A 21,818-nucleotide genomic window follows, 5' to 3' on the forward strand; every position below is an offset into this window, starting at 1 on the left:
CCCAGTATTAAATTAGGAGTTAGCTGCGTTTTTTGACATTAAGGTGTTTTGACTGTTGAGCTTGAATGCTTTCTTAATTGATAGTTGCTTTTAAGCCAACTATGGTTTATGTTTGTGCTTACTCTCTAAAAAAGGCTGTATCCTAGTTCTAAAAAGCTGTACCTTTTTAGATTATATTTTAAACTTACATTAGAATTTTAGGAAGTTTTTGGGGTAAGTTTAAAGTTGAACTAAAATTCTCTTCTGGGTAACCAGCTATCACCAGGCAGGCTCGTTAGGCTTTTCATCTCTACCCACAAATCTTCTCACTATTTTGCAACATAGACGAGTTCATCCTGTAAAGATTGTTCATGGGTAACTCGTCTGGTTTCAGGGGGCCTAGCTAAAGTTCTGTTAGGTTGTTCTAGCTAATTCATTATGCAAAAGGTACAAGGGGTAATCTTTGCTGTGTAGTGTTTTTAATTTTTCTTTCATCTTTCCCTTGCGGTACTTTCTCTATAGCGCCAAGTTAAATTTCTATCTCCTATACTTTTAAGGGTAACTAAATGTTTTATTTTATTGTCTAGTGTTAATTGAATTTATGGGTGTTTGAGCTAGCTTTGGCTCAAGATGGTGAGTTTAATATGAAATCTTCTGGGTGTAAGCCAGATGCTTTGTTTAAGCTACATCTTGTTTATCCAAGCACACTTTCCAGTATGCTCACCTTGTTACGACTTATCTCCTCTTGTGGGTTTAGTGGTTTAAATAGGTTTCTTTAAGGGTTTTGTCACTTGAGGAGGGTGACGGGCGGTGTGTGTGTACTTCATGGCCCGATTCAATTGAGCTCTCTATTCTCAAATTTACTACTAAATCCTCCTTTAGTCCTTAGTTTCATAAGGATTTTCGTGGGTATTCTAGTTATAGAAAATGTAGCCCATTGCTTCCCATCTCATGGGCTACACCTTGACCTAACTTTTTTGGGTTAAGATACTTGTGCTTACTTTTCTTCCTTTTTAGGGTTTGCTGAAGATGGTGGTATATAGGCTGAATTAGCAAGAGATGGTGAGGTGTATCGGGGTTTATCGATTATAGAACAGGCTCCTCTAGAGGGATATAAAGCATCGCAAGTCCTTTGAGTTTTAAGCTGTTGCTACTAGTTCTCTGGCGGATAGTTTTGTTTAGTTAGACTATCTATGTTTAGGGCTAAGCATAGTGGGGTATCTAATCCCAGTGTGGGTCTTAGCTATCGTGTGGCCGGAAATGTTAAAGTTACTTTCGTGCTGTATTTTTACGCTAACTGTAGCTTCTTACAGCCTAGTTAAGGTTTAACTTTAGTATGAGTTTTTCTCTGTAACACTCTGTAACCTGGAGCCTACCAGAGGAGAGTGACTGACTAAGCATTACAGCCATTAACCATTTGGTATGAAAACATCACACGGTAGATTCTGAAGTGAAATGAGCAAGTTGCGAAATAATACACAAAGTGTTATCCTATGATTGTAAAACAAAAATAAAAATAACAACTAGAAAACACTTTTTTTAAAAGCCCATGGAGAGCAGGGCCCCCCCTTACCTCCCATAGACTACAATATGGACTCACTACTCAGAAACCTACCTTTTTGGGAGCTTCACAGTAGGATTACCTGGGCTACTTTATTGAACCAGTGCTGATTCTGGGCCCTGCCAAGACCAAATGACAGAATCGCTAGAGGAGGCACACAGGTGATGGTAGTTCCCAACACTACCCAGGGATCACAACAGGACGTCAGCGCTGAGAACCACTTTGCCAAGCATAGCTTCTCCAACTTGAATGTACAGGCCAATCACCTATGGATCTACTAAAACAGACGCTGGGGCCCCACATGCAGAAATTATGATCTTCCACTTCCTTTCAATCGGACTCTCTGGTCACATTTCTGCAGGGTGTCCACGTGAAGTCAGGAGGGGGTTGGGCTGGCTTCTGCTCTTGCAGCAACCTTTGAGATCTCAGATCCGGCCTCAGTCTACAGAGGTCAGGGAAGGGTCACTTGGTATGTGTGGGTGGTCCCACCAGGGACTCTGAGGCCTCAGATCATGTTCGCCTGGTCTGGGAGAACATCCTGGCTGACCCAGGGCATGTAGATGCCACCGCATGACCAGGTGGGGAGAGGAATAATGAGATTCAAACCAATTCTAGTAAACGCTAACCAAATTTAAAGAGGAAGGGATATATCCCAACTTACTCTATGAATCTAGCACTCCTCTGACACCAAAACCATTACAAGAAATCTATAGATTAGCATCTCTCTTTAACCAAACATTAGCAAATAAAATGCCACAATGTATTTTAAAAGACATCTTTGATGCAGGGTACAGTAAAACCTTGGTTTGCGAGCATAATTCCTTCCAGAAACATGCTTGTAATCCAAAGCACTTGGATATCAAAGTGAATTTCCCCTTAAGAAATAATGGAAACTCAGATGATTTGTTCCACAACCCAAAAATATCCATATAAACGTGATTACAATACTGTAATATAATACAAAACAGTAAAGAAAATACAGAATACAAAGAAATATAAACAAATTAGCATGCACTTACCTTTGAAAACTTTCACGGCCGGTGTGAGGGAGACGAGAGAACGGTTATTGTGTAGAAACGACTCTCACCATCACTAATGGAATCACTGCCATCTATTGGATCAATGGAATCTTTTTCTTTTCGTTCAACTTTAACAAGGAACCTATCCAATGACACTTGCTTTTGCCTCCTCTTGAGGATTTCACAGAAATGTGACACTGCATTGACAATCACCCACAATCCCGCAGGGAGAGAGAGAGAGAGAAGAACGAATTGTGATCATGTGACACTTGGCATCAAGTACTAGTAGTATTGCAAGACATTGCTCGTTTATCAAGTTACAGTTTATTAGAAATGTTTGCTCATCTTGTAGAACACTCACAGAACAAGTTACTCGCAATCCAAGGTTTTACTGTACTTGATCGTAGGAATTCAAGATTAGAAGAACATTCAAAACTCAAGCCATGTATGTAATTGACCACATTAAGAAACTAAAATGAAGAGTACCATGATCATCTCAATAGACATACAAAAAGCGTTAGACAAATGCCAGCATCCATTTCTGAAGAAGAAAAAAAAAAAAAAAAAAAAAAAAAAAAACCTCCCAGCAAACTGGTAACAGAAGGGAACTTCCTCAACCTCACGAAGAAAATCAATGAAAACATACAGCTAACATTGTATATTTAAGTTTATTTATTTATTTTGAGAGAGACACAGTGTGAGTGGGGGAGGGGCAGAGAGAGAGGAAGAGAGAATTCCAAGGAGGCTCCTCCTTGCCAGCATAGAACCTGATGCAGGGCTCAAATTCACAAAACTATGAGATCATGACCTGAGCCAAAACCAAGAGTCGGACGCTTAATCGACTGAGCCACCCAGGCACTCCTACAGCTACGGTTATATTTAACAATGAAATACTGAGTGCTCTGCTCTAATATCAGGATAAAATTAGGATTTCTCTCCACTTCTAGTCTACCTTGTTCTGGTTGCACTAGTCAGGGAAGAAAAAGAAATAAAAGTTCTCTCCTCTGGAAAAGAAGTAAAGCTCACTTCCCTCACAAATGACAAGGTCATTTACATAGAAAACTAGATGGAATTTAAAACTAAATTTTTTTAGTTTTATTATATAAAATTTATATTTATATAAAAATAAATAAGTAATATTATTATTAAAAAAATAATTTTTTTTACTTTTAAATAGTTTTAACTACTGACCAAGGAAGAATTTCAGGGTGAATGGACTGCTCCGGCTCCTGAGTTCATGGCTGCTCCACCTGCGGTCCCAGACCTGCTCTGCAGACAGGCATGTGCCTCTGTGCCTTTTCAGCAATTCCCCACCAAAGACTGGAGTGCTCAGCACCCCGCTGAAGACTGGGGTGCGGCTCCCCCTGTTCCGGCCACCGAATGGGTAGTAATGACCACCGAGTGGTCTTAAGCTGTTCCTGTACAATCTGTGGAACAAAATTGAAATACAATTGATGGAAAATAGATGGTTTCTTTGAAAAATAAATAAATAATAAGAGCTCCTAAAATTAATAAAGTTGTTTGGCAAAGTTACACAAGATCCATAGAAGCATTTCAAGCTTTGTTTCCCTGTAAACACTGCTTTAGCTGCATCCCACAAAGTTGGACATGTACCACTTATTAAATCAGTTCAAGATGGTACCTGATTAAAGACTTCCACTTTGACTCATGTTTATTCAGAAGTGTTTTCTGAGTTCAGATTATTTAGGAGAATTTCCTAATATCTTTTTGCTACTGACTTCTAGCTTCATCCCATTACAGTCAAAGACTGTATAATTTCTTTTCTTGGTTTAGATTTATGTCCCAGAATTTTGTAAGATTTTTTTTTCTTTTTTTAAGTAGGCTCCATACCCAACGTGAAGCCCAAGGCGGGACTTGAACTTATGACCCTGAGGTCAAAGTCTGAGCTGAGATCAAGGGTCAAATGCTTAACCAACTGAGCCACCCAGGAGCCACTACTTTGTAAGATTTTAATTTTTTTAATGTTTATTTATTTTTGAGAGAGAGACAGAGTACAAGCGGGGAAAGAGCAGAGAGAGAGGAAGACACAGAATCCGAAGCAGGCTCCAGGCTCTGAGCTGTGAGCACAGAGCCCAACATGGGCTCAAACTCACAAACTGCGAGGTCATGACCTGAGCCGAAGTTGGATGCTTAACCAACTGAGCCACCCAGACACCCCACTCTGCACCCCACAGTGCACACTGGTTTCAGTGGTTTTTTTTATCATACAGCCGTGCATGTATTAACACAACCATTTTTTAAATATTTCAATCACCACAAAAAACAAAAACAAAAACAAAAAACCCTGTAGCCCTCGGCCATCACCCTAAGTAGCCTTATCCCTCCCATCTCTGGGCAACATGAACTTACTCTGTTTCCATACATTTGCTCACTCCGGACATTTTCTATAAAAGAAATCTATCATCTGTAGGAAATGACCTTTACTTAGCACAATGTTTTCAAGGTGCATCTGGCCTGTGCTTTGTATCAGAACTTTATTCCTTTTTTTTTTTGTTTAAGTTTATTTATTTTGAGAGTGTGAGCCATCACGCGCGCGTGCGTGCACAGGGCCCCAAATAGGCTCTCTTCACCAACCAGTGAGATTATGACCTGATCTGAAATCAAGAATCCGATACTTAAGTGACTGAGCCACCCAAGCGCCCCCTACTTTATTCCTTTTGAAAAACTTTTTAGGATGTAGTTGAATACACATAAAGCAAATTGTACTGTGCAATGTACAGGTCGAGCATCTGTCAAACAGCTCTATCATCCCCCTGCCAGAAATTCTCCCTTTATGGGGCGGTTTGTGAGTTCCAACCCTAAATCGGGCTCCGTGCTAACACGGCAGAGCCAGCTTGGGATTCTCTCTTTCTCTCGCTCTCTTTTCTCTCTCTCTCTCTCTGCCCCTTCCCGACTGATGTTCTCTCTCTCTCTCTCTCTCTCTCTCCCTCTCTCTCTCTCAAAATAAACGAATTAATTAGAAAAAGGTATTCTGCCTTTATCAGCAATGTCTTGTCCCCCAGTCTCAATGAGACACCCCGCCCCCACAAAAACTTCCAACAAACCACGCTCCCATCCGGGGCACTATCTCTCACCCACCTCAGACGCTGAATCAAACCACCCAGGGACCTTCGAGCCCAGGGTCACTGTGCCCACCCAGCTTCCTCCTCAGCACCCAATCCCGAGCTCAGACCTCGGGCCTCACCACAGGGCTTCCGCGGGTTCTGCTGGGCCGCCAGACCACAGGTCACGGACTGAAGCTCCTCGTGCACCTTCGGCTACCCGCCCGCCCACCGCACTTCCGCTCGGCTCCCCGTACCCCTGACGCGCAGGCGCAGCAGCGGGTGGAAGAGCCCGTGGGGACGTCTGGTTCCCGGATTTCCCACCTCCACCTGTGAGGCAACATGGCCGCGCCCTGACCCCTATTTGCCCTTGGAGGCAGCCGCTTTAGGAAGCGTGCCAGCTTTGGTAAAACCACTTTTTCCTTGCCCGGAGTCCAAAGCTGTCCCGCTTGGGCGGAAGCGATTGTAACTAGCCACCCGTCACTAGTCTTGCTTTTTATCAGCGGAGCACCACCACTTACCTAGCTGAGCGGCACGCTCCGCCTGGCACACGGAGGTGGTTTGTATTTGTGGCATGTGTGAGGAAAACAAGCCATCCCTTCACAGACCTCTCCATGAATGTCCTCTCACATAAAGCCCCATCATCAATGATCTCCCCCCAGATATTCCACAAGCACTGATTCCCCAAACCTCCAGTTACTACGGAACTAGCGCATTTGCTCCTTGGTGAGTTACAGATAACAAACTACACAAGGGGAGCTTGGGTGGATCGGTGGGTTATGCCTCTGACTTCCGCTCAGGTTTATGATCTCGTGATTTGTGGGTTGGAGTCCCTCACAGGGCTTTGCACTGATGGCGCAGAGCCTGCTTGGGATTCTCTCTTTCCGTCTCTCTGCCCCTCCCCTATCATGCTCAAAATAAATACACTTAAAAAAAAAAAAAAAAAAGGCAATTCCAAGTGGAATTGTCACAAAGGAAGTTTTATTTTCAGCAAATACGGAGATTACAGGGATTAACTCCCAAAGCCCTGAATTTCCAAGGAGTGAGTTTCTTTTATTTAGGGTTAGGATGAATATTCAGAAAGGGGAGTTTTGTCATCCTGTGTAGAGGTGGAAATAAGGTCATGCCTGCATCTTAAGGCAATTGGCCTATACATACATTGTATGTTATGTTAATGAGGTTTGTGCTCTTCCTTAGGCAGAGATTTTTTTTAATACATATTTTTGTATTTTAGATAGAGCTCAAACAAGGGAGTGGGACAGAGGGAGAGACAGAGAGAGAGAGAGGGAGAAAGAATCTTAAGCAGGCTCCAACTCAGGGCAGAGCCCGTTGCAGGGCTGGATCCCATGGCCCCTGGGATCATGACCTGACCCAAAATCAAGTCAGTTGCTTATCCAACTGAGCCACCCAGGCGCCCCGAGATTTTAACATTATAATGAAGCAGAAATAAATGTCAGACATGGAGAAGGGGCTATGTGCATGCTCCAAGAGCCAGCATAAACTGGATTCTTGGCCTCATCATCTTGGGCAAAGGGTTCAGGGCCTAGCTTACTTTTGAAACAGCACTTGAGAGTTTTGTTTTTGTTTTTGTTTTTACCACTGACTTTCTCTTAAATGGTTAGGCTACAGACTTAGTTTTTACACTACCTTTGTTCCCTAAAAATTCTTAACTACTAAGGTTCTTGCATTTCTTTGTAATCTAGACACCTCCTAGGAAGTTCTGCAAGAATTGTGCTAAGGCAAGTAGGGCACAGATTACAGAAAATAGCTGGGGGCCTAAAATGACTTGTCATTTTAGAAAATGAAATTTAAAAAACACGAGTAACTGGTCTTTTTCTGTGGACCCCTCTTTCTACTCACAAAATGGTTGCATTTGTGGGGGGGGTGTATGAAAATATTTGACCATTAAATATTGGGATAGTACTCAGTCTATGCATCCTCTTTTAATATCTGTTCAACAATTTTGAAGAGGAAATGAATGGACACTTTTCTAAGCCACCAAATTGATTTTGCTAATTGTCATGAACTACCTGTGGTCTCCAAAGAACAGAGTCCAAAACAGTTGCTTCGGACCACCATAAACCATCTTAGGACAAAAGATGATAATGATAATTCAATCTACCACTTGCACAATGCTCCAGGCACAGTTCTAAATGCTTTGCAAACATCAAGTTATTTAAATTTCGTAAGAGGGGCACCTGGGTGGCTCAGATGGTTGAGCATCTGACTTTGGCTCGGGTCATGATCTCTTGGTTCCTGAGTTTGAGCCCCACATCAGGCTTGCTGCTGTCAGTGCAAAGCCCGCTTCGGATCCTCTGTCCCCCCCTCTCTTTGCTCCTCCCCACTCCCACACTCTCTCTCTCAAAATAAATAAAATTTAAAGAATTAAAAAGCTATGGCAGAGGAATAATGGCCCCCAAAGATGCCCATGCCCTACCCTCCAGAACCTGTGAACATGTTACCTTATATGACAAAAGGGACTTTGCAGATGTGATTAAGTTGAGGATCTGAAGATGGTGAAATAATCCTGGACTATGTGGTGGGCCCAATATAATCACAGGGACTCTATAAGAGGAAGGTAGGAAGGTCAGAGTGAGAGTAGGAGATGTGAAAATGGAAGCAGAAATCAGAGTCAAAAAGATTTGAAGATGCTATGTGTCTGGCTTTGAAGAGGGAGGGTTTCTTATTTACAGAAAATTCAAAATAACTGCATGGAACCTGGGACCCAGATCTTGGTTTCTAATACCATTCTCCAATAAAATGAACCAGGGTTCCTTGGAGAAATGACTGACTGGAGGACTGAGGATATATATAAGTTGAGTCTGGGGCACCTTGTAGTTCAAAAATAAATAGACAGATAGATAGATAGATAGATAGAGTGTTCAGTGACAACAACAAATCCACAGTGATGGGGGTATTTTAAAGAGGCACAGGAATCAACTGAAAACAATCTCAATGGCCAAAATTGGAAAAAATCTGAGGAACAAAATAAACTAGTATTGGATTATAACCCAAGGTATGAAATAAGTGTCCAGGAATCCATACTGATATAAATGATTAAACAAATAAGTTAGAACAGATAAATCTCCTATACAGAATTCCAAATAATTTATGTAGATACCTCACCTTCAAGGAGATAAAGCATTAACTCTCCACTCTGGAATTGCGGGCTATCATGCACAGTGATTACCTTCCAAAAAGCATAGTACACAAAGGGTCAGGGACGGGGGGAAGTAGGGAAGAATGACCTTATAATGGAGAAACCTGACAAATACATCTCATCTAGGTTCAACGATGTTGACAGTATGTCCCCTTGGCATATGATATTTTACTTCTGTGGTCTTCCCCCAAAACATACAACACCTGTCTAATAATAAAAATATTAGGCCAATCCCAATAGAGGGGCATTTTACAAAATACCTGCCCAGCACTTCTCAAAACTGTCATGGTCATTAAAAGCAAGGAACATCTGAGAGACTGTCATAGCCAAGAAGGGACTAAGAGGTATTACAACAAAACGTAATATGGTATCCCAGATGGAATCCTAGAACAGAAAGGGACATTAGGTAAAAAACATAGTATGGACTTTAGTTAACAATAATGTGCCAGTATTGATTCATTCATTGTAACAAATGTACCACATTAATGGTAGATGTTAGTAACAGAGAAACTGGATGTGGGATATATGGGAACTCTATTTATGCAAATTTTTTTCCTGTAAATCTAAAATTGGTCTAAAAAACATAGTTTAGGGGAGAAAAAAGTTAACATAGCCAGGCTACCAGATAAATAGTACAAGAGTGGGGCGGTTGGTTAAGTTCAGTTGGTTAAGCATCCGACTTCAGCTCAGTCATGACCTCACGGTTCATGGGTTGGAGCCCCACTTCAGGCTCTGTGCTGGCAGCTCAGAGCCTGTAGCCTGCTTCAGATTCTGTGTCTCTCTCTTTATATATCCCTCCCATTTGTGCTCTCTCTCTCTCTCTCTCTCTCAAAAATAAATAAACGTTAAATATATGTATATATATGTATGTAAAACAGTACAAGAGTAGCTAGTATAAGAGAGGAAGGAGGGGCGCCTGGGCGGCTCAGTAGGTTAAGCGTCTGACTCTTGATCTCACTCAGGTCACGATCTCATGATTCGTGAGTTCAATCCCCACATTGAGCTCTGTGCTGACAGTGTGGAGCCTGTTTGGGACTCCCTCTCTCTCTGCTCCTCCCCCACATGTGCACTCACGCCCTCTGTCTCAAAATGAATAAATTTTTTTAAAAGACATAAGGAATTTTGGGGGAGAGGAGATAACTTCTATTTCTGATCTTTATGAACATCACAGGGGAGGGGAGGTGTTCTGGAGGCAAGCAAATATGGGAGTAGAGGTCAAATGTGGCAATACTTGTCAATTTGGGAAACACTAGCATAGAACCAATACCATCCGCTTTCAGAGGGATATTATTGAGAAAGGCGAGGAGGCAAGCCACAGGTACTATCCAAGCACTGTTGAAGCAGGAAACCACGGCAGCTCTTGGCAAAGAATCTTCTTTTTTTTTTTTTTTTCTTTCCTGAAAATCATTTTTTCTGGCAGGCTGACTCCAAGAAAGCCCTCAGTGATTCCCAACTTTTGGTATTCATACTCTTCTGTAAAACTCTCCCCGCCCTCAGCATGTGCTGGCCTAGCAACTTGCTTCTGAGACAAGATGATAGCAGAGACAGTGGATTTAGATGTCATATGCACAATGTGATACTGTCTATAAACCATCTTCAAATGAGTTATGAGTCATTCACATAGCGATGAGGAAGAGCTCAAGGCATTCTATCTCAAAATACACATTTAGGAGATTTATCTGATGAAAAATGAGGGTGGACTTATGACAAGCCTCCAAATATCCATTGCAACCATAGGTTTATCTCCTTTGTGAGATCTCTGCCATTTGGCTAAAGATTCCACGCACTTAACGTATCCGCAGACATTTCTCATTTCTGACATGAGGCCACAGAATATAACTGAAAACCTTATCCTACTCACCCCTGTAACTTGGCAGGTTTGGGGTGTTCAAACCCAGCACATTCCAAAGGACTGAGCTTTTTTCCAAGTTTATTATTTAGGAGAGAGAGTGCATGAGCACATGAGCAGGGGAGGGGCAGAGACAGAGACAGAGAGAGAGAATCCCAAGCAGACTCCATGCTGTCAGCACAGAGCCCGACGTGGGGCTCAATCCCACAAACTGTGAGATCATGATCTGAGTCGAAATCAAGAGTCGGACACTTAACCGACTGAGTCACCCAGGCACCCCCAAATGGACTGACCTTTGACTAGCACCTTGGAGAGAACCTCTCAGCCCCTGGAGTATACTGCCTTTGTATATTTGGGGTTTGGGCCACACGGTGTAGTTTATGCTAGCAATGTTTTTGGTAAACACCTGTTTTTGTTCACCTGTTGACCTTGAGGAGTGTGGAGTGTGAGTTCAGGTCAGACATATGGTTACTCCATTCCTACATAAGCACAAGTAAACACCCTGGGCACTGAGACAAAGGTGAGTTTCCCTGGTTGGCAATATTCCATATGAGGTGTCACATTGTGGCGGAAGAATTAAGCACTGTCCGTACAATTCCACTGAGAAAAGGCAACTGGAAATATATACCTGGTTTCTCCTGGATTCTGCCCTATGCATTTTACATTTGCTAATTCAATCTGTAACTTTTCACTATAGTAACTACAACCATAGCAGTTCTTAAGAGCTTTATCAGTCCTTTTTGAGAATAATCCAATGGGAGAGTGACCTTAAGGACCTGCTATAACTGTCTTCCTATAATTTTTTTCCTATGAGAACTTATTGATGATCTGGAAGTCAAGCTCACTACAATTCAACCTTCTAAGAGCCACTGATATTTAATGACGTTTATCTTTCCATTATCAGTGCTTCATTAGGGTACTCTCAGTGAAAGTTTTCAACGGCATAAAAAGCTAAAACTTTTATTTATTTTTTTTTTAAACATTTTTTTTTCAACGTTTATTTATTTTTTGGGGACAGAGAGAGACAGAGCATGAACGGGGGAGGGGCAGAGAGAGAGGGAGACACAGAATCGGAAACAGGCTCCAGGCTCTGAGCCATCAGCCCAGAGCCTGACGCGGGGCTCGAACTCACGGACCGCGAGACTGTGACCTGGCCGAAGTCGGACGCTCAACCGACTGCGCCACCCAGGCGCCCCTAAAACTTTTATTAAAAGGCTTTTCCCATACTCTGGTTTCTCTTCAGATTGTATAAATCTTTCATCTTTTAAAAGGCTTTTCCATAATGAGCGTATCAAATTTTCCTTATGAGTTTACTGTGACCTAAAATAAAACACAATTGGTAACTGAAGGCACTACCACATTGACAGTATCCATAAGGTTTCTCTCCTGTGCAGATTCTCTGTTGTCTCCTAAAAGTGCACATCTAACAACAGGTTGTCCTACAAGAACTATATTCCTATCCCCACTCGTGTTTAATGTCTGGAATACCACAGAAGGCCTTCCGGTCACTGTTTAACAGTTTTCCTCTTGTATGGGGTCTGTGATACACAATGAGCTGGGATTTCCACAGTAACCATTTTTCACCTTGACTAAATCTACACGTGTCTCTCTCCTGTGACTTGCCTTGTGTTTGATGAGGCATGACTTGTGAGAGGCTTTCCTACAATCGCTGCATCCATATCGTGTCTCTCTGTATGGATTCCCTGATGTCTACTGAGTACTGACTTTGTGAAATAGCCTTTCCCACATTCACTACATTTTTAAGGTTTCTCTCCTGTATGAGTGATTTGATGTCTCATGAGACTTGACTTCTGAAAGCAGGATTTTCCGGCACCACTGCCTACATAGGGAGAATTTCCGGTGTCAAATCCCTGATGTGTCCCAAGCTGAGACTTCCTGGACACAGCTTTCCCACACTCACTGCAACCATGGGGCTTCATTCTTCTTTCAGTTCGCTGATGTATCCTACAGAATACTTCACCACATTTAAGGTGTTTACCAGGTTTCTCCTGCATGAGTTGTCTGATGTGCAGTGAGCTAAAACTTCTGGAGAAATTTTTCCCACATACACTGCATCCATGGGGCTTTTGTTCTGTATGAGTTCTCTGATGTCCAGTGAGCAGAGACCTTCTCATAAAGGTTTTACCACATTCAATACATTCATAATGTTTCTTTCTTTTTCTTTTCCAGTTTGATGTGTAATGAACTGTCAATTGGTGCTGATGGTGTTTCTGTATTGACTGCATTTAATTCCAGTGTAACATTTTTCATGCTTAATACGAGGAAATGATTTATCTATTAAACTTATCGGTATTCTTCACTGCACAGCTTTTATTCTGGTTAACTAATTTTGAATTAGAGTTCAGTAGGTCAAAACTACCATGACTTTGCCTTAAAGTAACAAGATTTCTTTACAGATTAAACATATTTCCAGATGAACTGTGTTCATGACCTCTTTCCATGTTTTTTTTTTCTTAATATGAAATTTATTGTCAAATTGGTTTCCATACAATACCCAGTGCTCCTCCCAACAGGTGCCCTCCTCAGTGCCCATCACCCACCCTCCCCTCCTTCCCACTCCCCATCAACCCTCAGTTTATTCTCAGCTTTTAAGAGTCTCTTATGCTTTGGCTACCTCCCTCTCTAACTTTTTTTTCCTTCCCCTCCCCCATGGTCTTCTGTTAAGTTTCTCAGGATCCACATAGGAGTGAAAACATATGGAATCTGTCCTTCTCTGTATGACTTATTTCACTTAGCATAACACTCTCCAGTTCCATCCACGTTGCTCAAAAGGCCATATTTCATTCTTTCTCATTGCCAAGTAGTATTCCATTGTGTATATAAACCACAAATTCTTTATCCATTCATCAGTTGATGGACGTTTAGGCTCTTTCCATAATTTGGCTATTGTTGAAAGTGCTTTTATAAACATTGGGGTACATCTTTCCATGTTCTTTAGCTTGTTTGGATTTCCAAAGGCCACTGCATATGATCACCAACTTCTCAAACTTCTAGGGAAAAAAATGAATTCTTTCACAATAATGTTACAGAACATAACTGCTTCTAAAATACCATGGTTTGGGCTAGCTCTCTGACAATTCTACTGTCACATGAAAGAAATCATTAAGTGTAAATTTCTTTCTTGGACAAGAGGAGAAACACAATGAAGTAAAATTATAACGTACAAAAAACAAAACAAAACAAAACAAAACAAAACCAAAAAAAAAAAACCAAACCCAAACCAAACCAAACCAAAAACAGTTGATATAGAATCAATGGTAGAAAATTTCCAATTAGTAAAACTTTTTGGTGCTCTTCGAATAGATCCTTGCAAAATGGGCAAAGAGGATGAAGCAGAAATGTATCTCATTAACACAAGATCAGGTAAGCTGGAGAGACATCTGATCTAACATGATGAGGGGACGTAGCCATTCATTCTACCAATATTTATTGAATGTATACTATGTGTCATGTATTGTAAACAGCACTGGGGTACAGACTAAAGAGAAACGTTCTCTGCATTCCAGTGGGCAAAAAGAGAACAAAATGGAAGGAAAGAAATAAGACAACTAGAGACCAAAAAGTGGTTCAAGGGATATGAAAAAGAATGGAAGTTGATCAACTTTACATAGATAATCAGCAATGAGAAAATAAAAGTTGAGCCAAGAAACCAGGAATAAGGAATGTAAAGAATTACAGAAGGTTTTGTTCAAGTACAATGGCAGTGCAAAGGCCTGGAGACGGAGGTTTGGGCCAGATCAATACACAGAAAGGTAGCCAGTAGGTCCTGAGTACAATCCCAATACAGGGAGAAAGAAGAGTTAATGTTCGAAAGGTAGATGGGAGTTAGATCGTGTAGATCTGACAGGAGGAATCAGAATCTGACGCTATTACCAGTGACAAGCCACTGGGAGTTGTGAGCAGGTGGCATCAGGTTCCGATTTACATTTCCAAAGGATTCCTGACTGTTACACAGATACTGATGGGAGAAGGCAGAGTGTGGGAGAGAGAGGAAACAGGAAGTTAATGTAGTAAGGCAGCCAAGGGATAATGGTGGCTGGGTCAAGAGCAACAACAGTGGAGATGTCAAGTGGATGAACTCAGGATACATTTAGGAGAAAGAAAAGACAACATTCAATGTTGAATTCAACGTGGGCTGTGAGTAAAAGGGAGGAATCGCAGGGTTTTCCTAGGCATTTGGCTTAAATGCCTAAGTACTGGCTGTACTGCTGAGGAGCATGAGGAAGATAGGTTTTGAATGTGGGGAAAACCAGGTCTATATTCTGAGGCACAAACATTTTGAGAGGGTTATTGGATATCTAAGTACAGACTCAATTGGAGATAGGAATGTGGAGGAAGATTTTGGCTGGAAGACAAATTTGGGTGTTATCTATATAGAAATATTACCTAAAGAGAAATGACTAGGTGAGGTCTCTCTGGGAGAGTTAAAAACCAGGAAAATGATGACTCAGGCCTTTACGCATTCTGACTTTTAGGGTTTTGTAAAGAGGAAATGCCCAGAGAATGAGGGAGGCTCTTCCAGGAGCAAAAGGGAAGTGACTCATGACCAGGGAAATAAGCAGGTAGAGGTATTTACTTAGAACAAATTCTGGAAGAGGCAGGTCAGAAAGCAAAATTTCTTTCAGTGGACATCCTGCTCCCGAATCTTGTCTCTCTTATTAATTCAGTAATACTGCTACCAAGTGAATTTCCCTAAAGTGCCCTTCTCTTACAACGTGGGGAAGATTCCTGTAGTCAATGCTCTTTCTGTCTGAGGTTATTCTCATATAAGGACGAGAAGAGGATCATCCATGTGTCTTTTAAAATTTTTAAATCCTGTGAATTTTAAAACCAAAAAGTTGGTGGGGCGTCCGACTCTTCAGACTCTTGATTTCTCAAGTCATGATCTCACCGTCATGGGTTTGAGGCCCACTTTGGCCTCTGCGCTGGCAGTGCGGAGCCTGCTTGGGATTCTGTCTCCCTCTCTCTCTCCCCCTTCCCACTTGTGCTCTCTCTCTCTCTCCAAATAAATATTAAATACATACATACATAAGTAAAAAATAAAATTAGGCCAGAGAACCATCTAAACCATCTAAGCATCCATTAGCACAACACTGCTGAACTGTCACTTTTTCCTTTCAAGTCCCTTAAATAATGGAACTACAGACTATAATAGCTGGCTTTCTCCCGTTACATTCCCCAAGCCCTCTTCTTGCCAATGACACTCCTGATTCTTCCTGAATTCTGTATTTATACCTTAGTTATTGCAGATCTGGAATTCATCAATTAAGGGGTCCTCATTCTAGATCAAGAAACTGGGGCACTTAATCTTCGACTTGTAGAGACTGGTTTAAAGGAAGCTAACTTGGAATTCAAGGAATAGAGAGAAAACTAATTTTTTTAAAAAATGTTTATTTATTTTTGAGAGACAGAGAGAGACATGGCATGAGTGGGGGAGGGGCATACAGAGAGGGAGACACAGAATCTGAAGCAGGCTCCAGGCTCTGAGCTGTCAGCACACAGCCCAATGCGGGGCTCGAACTCAAGACCTGTGAGATCACAACCTGACCGGAAGTCGGACGCTCAGCTGACTGAGCCACCCAGGCACCCTGAGAAAACTAAATATAAGCAAAATATTGTATCTTGGAGTCTCTGGATCACAGAGGGATTTAAATATCATATAGTTGGTAACAGGGTTATAACTAGGATTTTTTAGACTAGGGAAACTAAACCAAGAGTAACAACTAAGATGAATCAAGAGAAAGACCTGATCCAGTAAATATATGTGGAAATCAGCAAAGTATCCATGAGTTTTATGGTTTGATTTCAGGTGAAACCTAAGATTGTGAATTTCTTTGTTTTGTTTTGTTTTTGTTTAAGTGAATTCCATTATTTCAGTATATTTGGGAGCTATAATTCATCCTGAAAATTACAATATTTATAGCTCCTCCCTTACCATTTCATTATAAAAATTTTCAAACATACACACAAGTTGAAAGAATTATACTCTGAACAGCCATATGCCCACCTCCCTGATTCTACAGTTAACATTTTGCTACACTTGCTCTATCTCATAGTCGCCCATCCAGAATGAGGAACTAAATACATAAACATCAAAAGACCAGGTTGTTATAGAAACACAGCACCCAAAGTGGGTTGAAGGTCAGGAAGGGAAATCAGTATTATCCAACGAAGCAGGAAAGTTCGCTAGTCAGAAGACAGCGATGAATCTGAAGTATTCTTTGCAGAGAGGCATGGAAGACTGGATTTCCAACGCAAGAGAAGAGGAAGGAACATACAATGGCCCTATGGTTGGCAACGAAAAAGGGAAAGATTTGAGAATGCTCAGTACAAAAAAAAATCTAAGCGAAACAAATCAAGACCCTAGATGAAGTAAAACAGGACCAAATCCAGAGGTGGGAACACAGAAGTATTTTCCTCTAAATGCATAAGCGATGAATAACATAGGAAAGCAATAACCAGAGACTCCATTTAGATATCCTTAGAGACCATCAAAAGTTTAGAAACTAGAAGATGAGTCACCTCCACAGTATTTCAAAGGTGTGAGGACTTCACGAACCAAGGAATTTACTTCTATTTCTCTTCTACCTGGATGCTTCTCATTCACTTACCTGGAAAGCTCCAAGCACGGTTTTCCTTTTCCATTTATGGTTTATCTCCTAGCTTCAATTTGAAGATTTCCATGGTCTGGTATTTTGGTACCCTATTAGGAAAAATTACAGAATACTTGGAAAAATATATTTGGGCACGATATGCAGACATTGTTACATAATACCTTTTACAGACTGTGCAAGTACACCTTGGACTAGGGCTTATCCTGAAGAGTGGGGAGAACACTCCCCCATCCATCTAGGAGACTGAGAATCTACCGCTTACAAAGTTCAAGTCTTATGTAGGGGTCAGCAGACTAAGGCCCATGACTGTAACTAAGAAGAGCTTCTACATTTTAAATGTTATAAAGAAAAAAGGAGAATATGATACAGAGGACAGTTAGTAGCCCATAGGGCCTACAGTATTTGCTACCTGGCCCTCCAGAAAAACTTTCGCAACCTCTCTTACATTAGTCAGCACTTCAGATACCCCCCAAAATCAGTCCACAATTGAGAAAGACGAGGTCTCAATTGGACACCTTGAGTGACACAGGGAACCAGTCCTCTCCCCCACATTGCTAGGAGCTGCCCACTCCTCCCAGGTGAATTGCACAGCTACATCTTCAAATAACAATGATCCTGCAGCAGTAAATTCTTTTTTTTTTTTTAGATGGTATGTTTTGTTATGTTATTTGAGAAAGAGCACACGCGAGCAGGGGAGAGGGGCAGAGGAGAGAATCTTAAGCTGCCTCAACACTCACCATGGAGCCCAATGCAAGGCTCGATCCTACGACCCTGGGATCATGACCTGAGCTGAAATCAAGACTCAGACGCTCAACTGACTGAGTCACCCAGGTGCCTCGCAGTAAGTTCTTCTTTCATCTGAGGTGATTATTTGACAGTTTGGAAGAGATCTGTGGAAATCTCATCATTTCTGATGTATAGGCTGTATCTATACATGTGAATTTACATTACATACTGTGGAAGAGACGGAAGTCTTATATAGACATCCTGCTACTATAATTCAGTCATCCATTTACTCAATAATTCAGAAGGTTTTCTAAATTAAAGGGGGCACCTAGGTGGCTCAGTCGGTTAAGTGTCCAAGTCTTGGTCTCAGCCCAGGTCGTGATCTCACAGTTCATGGGTTTGAGCCCCACATTGGGCTCTGTGCTGACAGTGTGGAGCCTGCTTGGGATTCTCTCTCTGTCCCTCTCTCTATACCTCCCCTCCACACTTGCTCACAATAAATAAATAAATAAATAAATAAATAAATAAATACATACATACATACATACATACATACATACATACATACATACATACGCACGCTTTTAAAAAAGAAAGAAAAGGGGCGCCTGGGTGGCTCAGTCGCTTAAGCGTCCGACTTCGGCTCAGGTCATGATCTCACGGTCTGTGGTTTCAAGCCCCGTGTCGGGCTCTGTGCTGACAGCTCAGAGCCTGGAGCCTGCTTTGGATTCTGTGTCTCCCTCTCTCTCTGCCCCTCCCCTGCTCATGCTCTGTCTCTCTCTGTCTCAAAAATAAATAAAAACATTTAAAAAAAAATTAAAAAAAAAAAGAAAAAAACAAACTCTACTGGTAGTTCTATACTCAAAATCCAATTCAGCAAAATGGTTTGAGAGGCCATTTAAACCTTAATTCATCTCGATAAATCTAGGTTTTATACCTTGAAAAGGATGGGATAACAGAAGGTATTAAAGGAACTCTAGAAGGAACCACCACCGGTTCAATAAATGCTTTATGCTGGCCAGGTGTACAAATGTATAAAAATTCACTTTATTATGTGTATGCTATACCCCAATAAGAAAGCACAAACGTGCATATGTGTGTGTGTATGCACGTGCATGGACACACACACACACAGGAAATAGAAAAACAACCACAGAAAGCCTCTTCATGCCTACACCAGAAAGCTGCTATTGAAGCCACTACCCACTCTAGGGCCATCGAGAAATTTATTGAAATTTCAATGCCAGGAAATATTTAGGTCTCTGAGTAAAGGATCTACTTTCTCTGTACAAAACTGCAAATCACATAACATTTAGTGCTTCTCTTGCTGGAAATGGCTGCCAAAAATATTGGAGATAATCTGGGTAGCTTAACATAAATAATTCAGAGTCTTAGTTTGTTTTTTTAATTAATATTCTGACTTTTAAAATTCTGAGTAGATTCTATGACCTACACTTCCACCATTCCAAGTTTGCCTTGATTTTGACATTATAGTCAATATTTAGTTTTCTACAAATTCAGGCCTTTATCAATGTGTATTTGTCCCACTAATCGAATCAATTTGTATAAGCCTCAACAAATGCAACAGGAAAGAAAGAAGGGACAAAGAAATCTGTAAAACTCACTTGGACCTTGGTCCTTTCCTTCTGCTCTTAGAAAATGGCCAGAACTGAGATCTTTGTCCTTTTATTCTTCCAGATTGTCACTCGGATTCTGGTCACAGATTTCACAGGTCATGTTAATGACGTCCCCAGAAATAATGCTCCCTGCTCCTGACTTCACTTGATTCTAAGGACTCAAAAGCAAATTCACTTTAAGCAGGATATCCCCCTGAGCCACACACCTTGTCAGTGGTACCACAGGTGCTGTGGTAGGCAGAATTGTGCCCACCGGAAGATATCCACTTTCTAATCTCTGGAACCTGTGAACATGCTACATCACATGGCAAAAGGGGATTCAGGATGCTGATGAAATTACAGTTGCTACTCAGATAACCCAAAAATAGGGAGATTTCCTGGATTATTCGGGTGGGCCAAATGTCATCACAAGGGTCCCCATAAGTGAAAAGCAGAAGAATCCAGAGAGATGTGATGTGACAAGAAATCCACACACCATTGCTGGCTGTGAAGATGAGGGGAAAGGGAGACAGGAGGCAAGGAGCGGGGACGGCCTCTGGAAGCTGGAAAAGGCAACGAAACAGATTCTCCCTTAGAGCCTACAGAGAAGTACTCCTACTGACAGGAAAATCCTTAACTTTAGCAGAGGAAAATCCATGTTGAACTTATAATCCATAGAACTGTAGGGTAATAAACTTGTGTCGTTTAAGCCACTAAGGTTATGTTAATTTATTACAGAACCAATAGAAAACTCATATAGGTGTCCCCTAACATAAAATCTCAATACTTTAGGGGCGCCTGGCTGGCACAGTGGGTAGAGCATCAAATGTTTGATCTCAGGATTGTAAGTGCAGCCCCACGTTGGGTGCAGAGATTACTTAAAAATAAAATCTTTTTCTTTTTTGAGAGAAAGTGAGATCAAGCACCAGCAGGGGAAGGGCAGAGAGAGAGGGAGATACAGAATCCGAAGCAGGCTCCAGGCTCTGAGCTGTCAGCATTTCTGGCTTGCACTCTGTCTCTCTGTCTCTCAAAAATAAAATAAACACTAAAAAAAAAATTAGAAACCCTGAGACAATGTGCATTGTTTTAAACCACTAAGTTTGTGGTACACAGCAATGGAACACTAATACACTGAACGACATAGAAATTTTAAATATTCAAGGCACATGGATAAGGGGAAAAGCACTATTAAAAAAACAGGTTTATTCACACCCTTTATTCTTGAGCCAAAATTATTTGCAGATAATAAGACTGCTCAACTTAAAAAATGTAAATGTGGGGAGCCTGGGTAGCTTAGTCAGGTGAGTGTCCAACTCTTGATTTCAGCTCAGGTCATGATCCAAGGGTAGTGGGATCAAGCCCCACGTCAGGCTCCATGCCCGTGGAGTCTGCTTAAGATTCTCATTCTCTCTCTCTCTCTCTCTCTGCAACTCTCCCTGGCTTGCCCTCTTTCACTCTCAAATAAAAAATAAATAAATAATGTAAAGGAATTCACTGAAACTTTCACTTTCAATAATACCAAGAGCAAGTCAATTGCTCTTTTACAGTGCAACATTGAGAAGCAGGGAATTTTTTTTTTTAACTTTTAATGTTTATTTGCTTTGAGAGAGACAGAGTATGAGCAGGGGAGGGGCAGAGAGACAGAGAGAGAGACACAAACTCCGAAGCAGGCTCCAGGCTCTGAACTGTCAGCACAGAGCCTAACGCGGGGCTCAAACTCACAAACTGTGAGATCATGACCTGAGTTGAAGTCGGATGCTTAACCGACTAAGCCACCCAGGCGCCCCAAGAAGCAGCGAATTTTTTTAAGGTACTACTTAACAACTGCAACGAAGCATAACCTAGGGAAAAGAATAACCCAAAATTTCTGAGACACACATGAAAAAAGACACAACACATTGTAGAGGTGGTGGGTAGGAGAATCTGGATAAGCAGAGAATCATATTATAAAAAAAGTATAAATATATAAGTCAAGCCTATTTAAAGTAACGTATACATTTAATATGACTCTAGTAAACTTGCCATTGGTTCACCCACCTGATGTGACACTATTATATAACCTTTTTATACTATGGAAATACGTTTATAATTAGAAATTAAGTGGTATCTATGTTATACAGATCATTCCACATGTGAAGGTAGCACAAAGAGATTAAACATGTTGTGGTTTTCAGTGGACATCAGAGCTCAGGCTAATTAACAGAGATGTTT

General features: G+C 41.3%; 3 long non-coding RNA genes across 3 annotated transcripts; 1 reads left to right on the forward strand and 2 right to left on the reverse strand.

Moving 5' to 3' along the window:
* The first annotated feature begins 407 nt into the window (after positions 1-407).
* Positions 408-17,950, forward strand: LOC123578026. The gene is made up of 3 exons (XR_006702194.1): positions 408-584; positions 2,597-2,602; positions 17,939-17,950. It is a non-coding gene; the product is annotated as an uncharacterized LOC123578026 (long non-coding RNA).
* Positions 2,708-5,835, reverse strand: LOC123578037. The gene is made up of 3 exons (XR_006702209.1): positions 5,753-5,835; positions 3,751-3,986; positions 2,708-2,756 (listed from the first exon to the last, which is right to left on the reverse strand). It is a non-coding gene; the product is annotated as an uncharacterized LOC123578037 (long non-coding RNA).
* Positions 13,471-20,420, reverse strand: LOC123578030. Its single transcript, XR_006702199.1, has 3 exons — positions 19,617-20,420; positions 17,263-17,354; positions 13,471-13,641 (listed from the first exon to the last, which is right to left on the reverse strand). It is a non-coding gene; the product is annotated as an uncharacterized LOC123578030 (long non-coding RNA).
* Between the last annotated feature and the right edge of the window lie 1,398 nt (positions 20,421-21,818).

The sequence above is a fragment of the Leopardus geoffroyi genome, chromosome E2 (assembly GCF_018350155.1).
Source record: "Leopardus geoffroyi isolate Oge1 chromosome E2, O.geoffroyi_Oge1_pat1.0, whole genome shotgun sequence".
NCBI lineage: Eukaryota > Metazoa > Chordata > Mammalia > Carnivora > Felidae > Leopardus > Leopardus geoffroyi.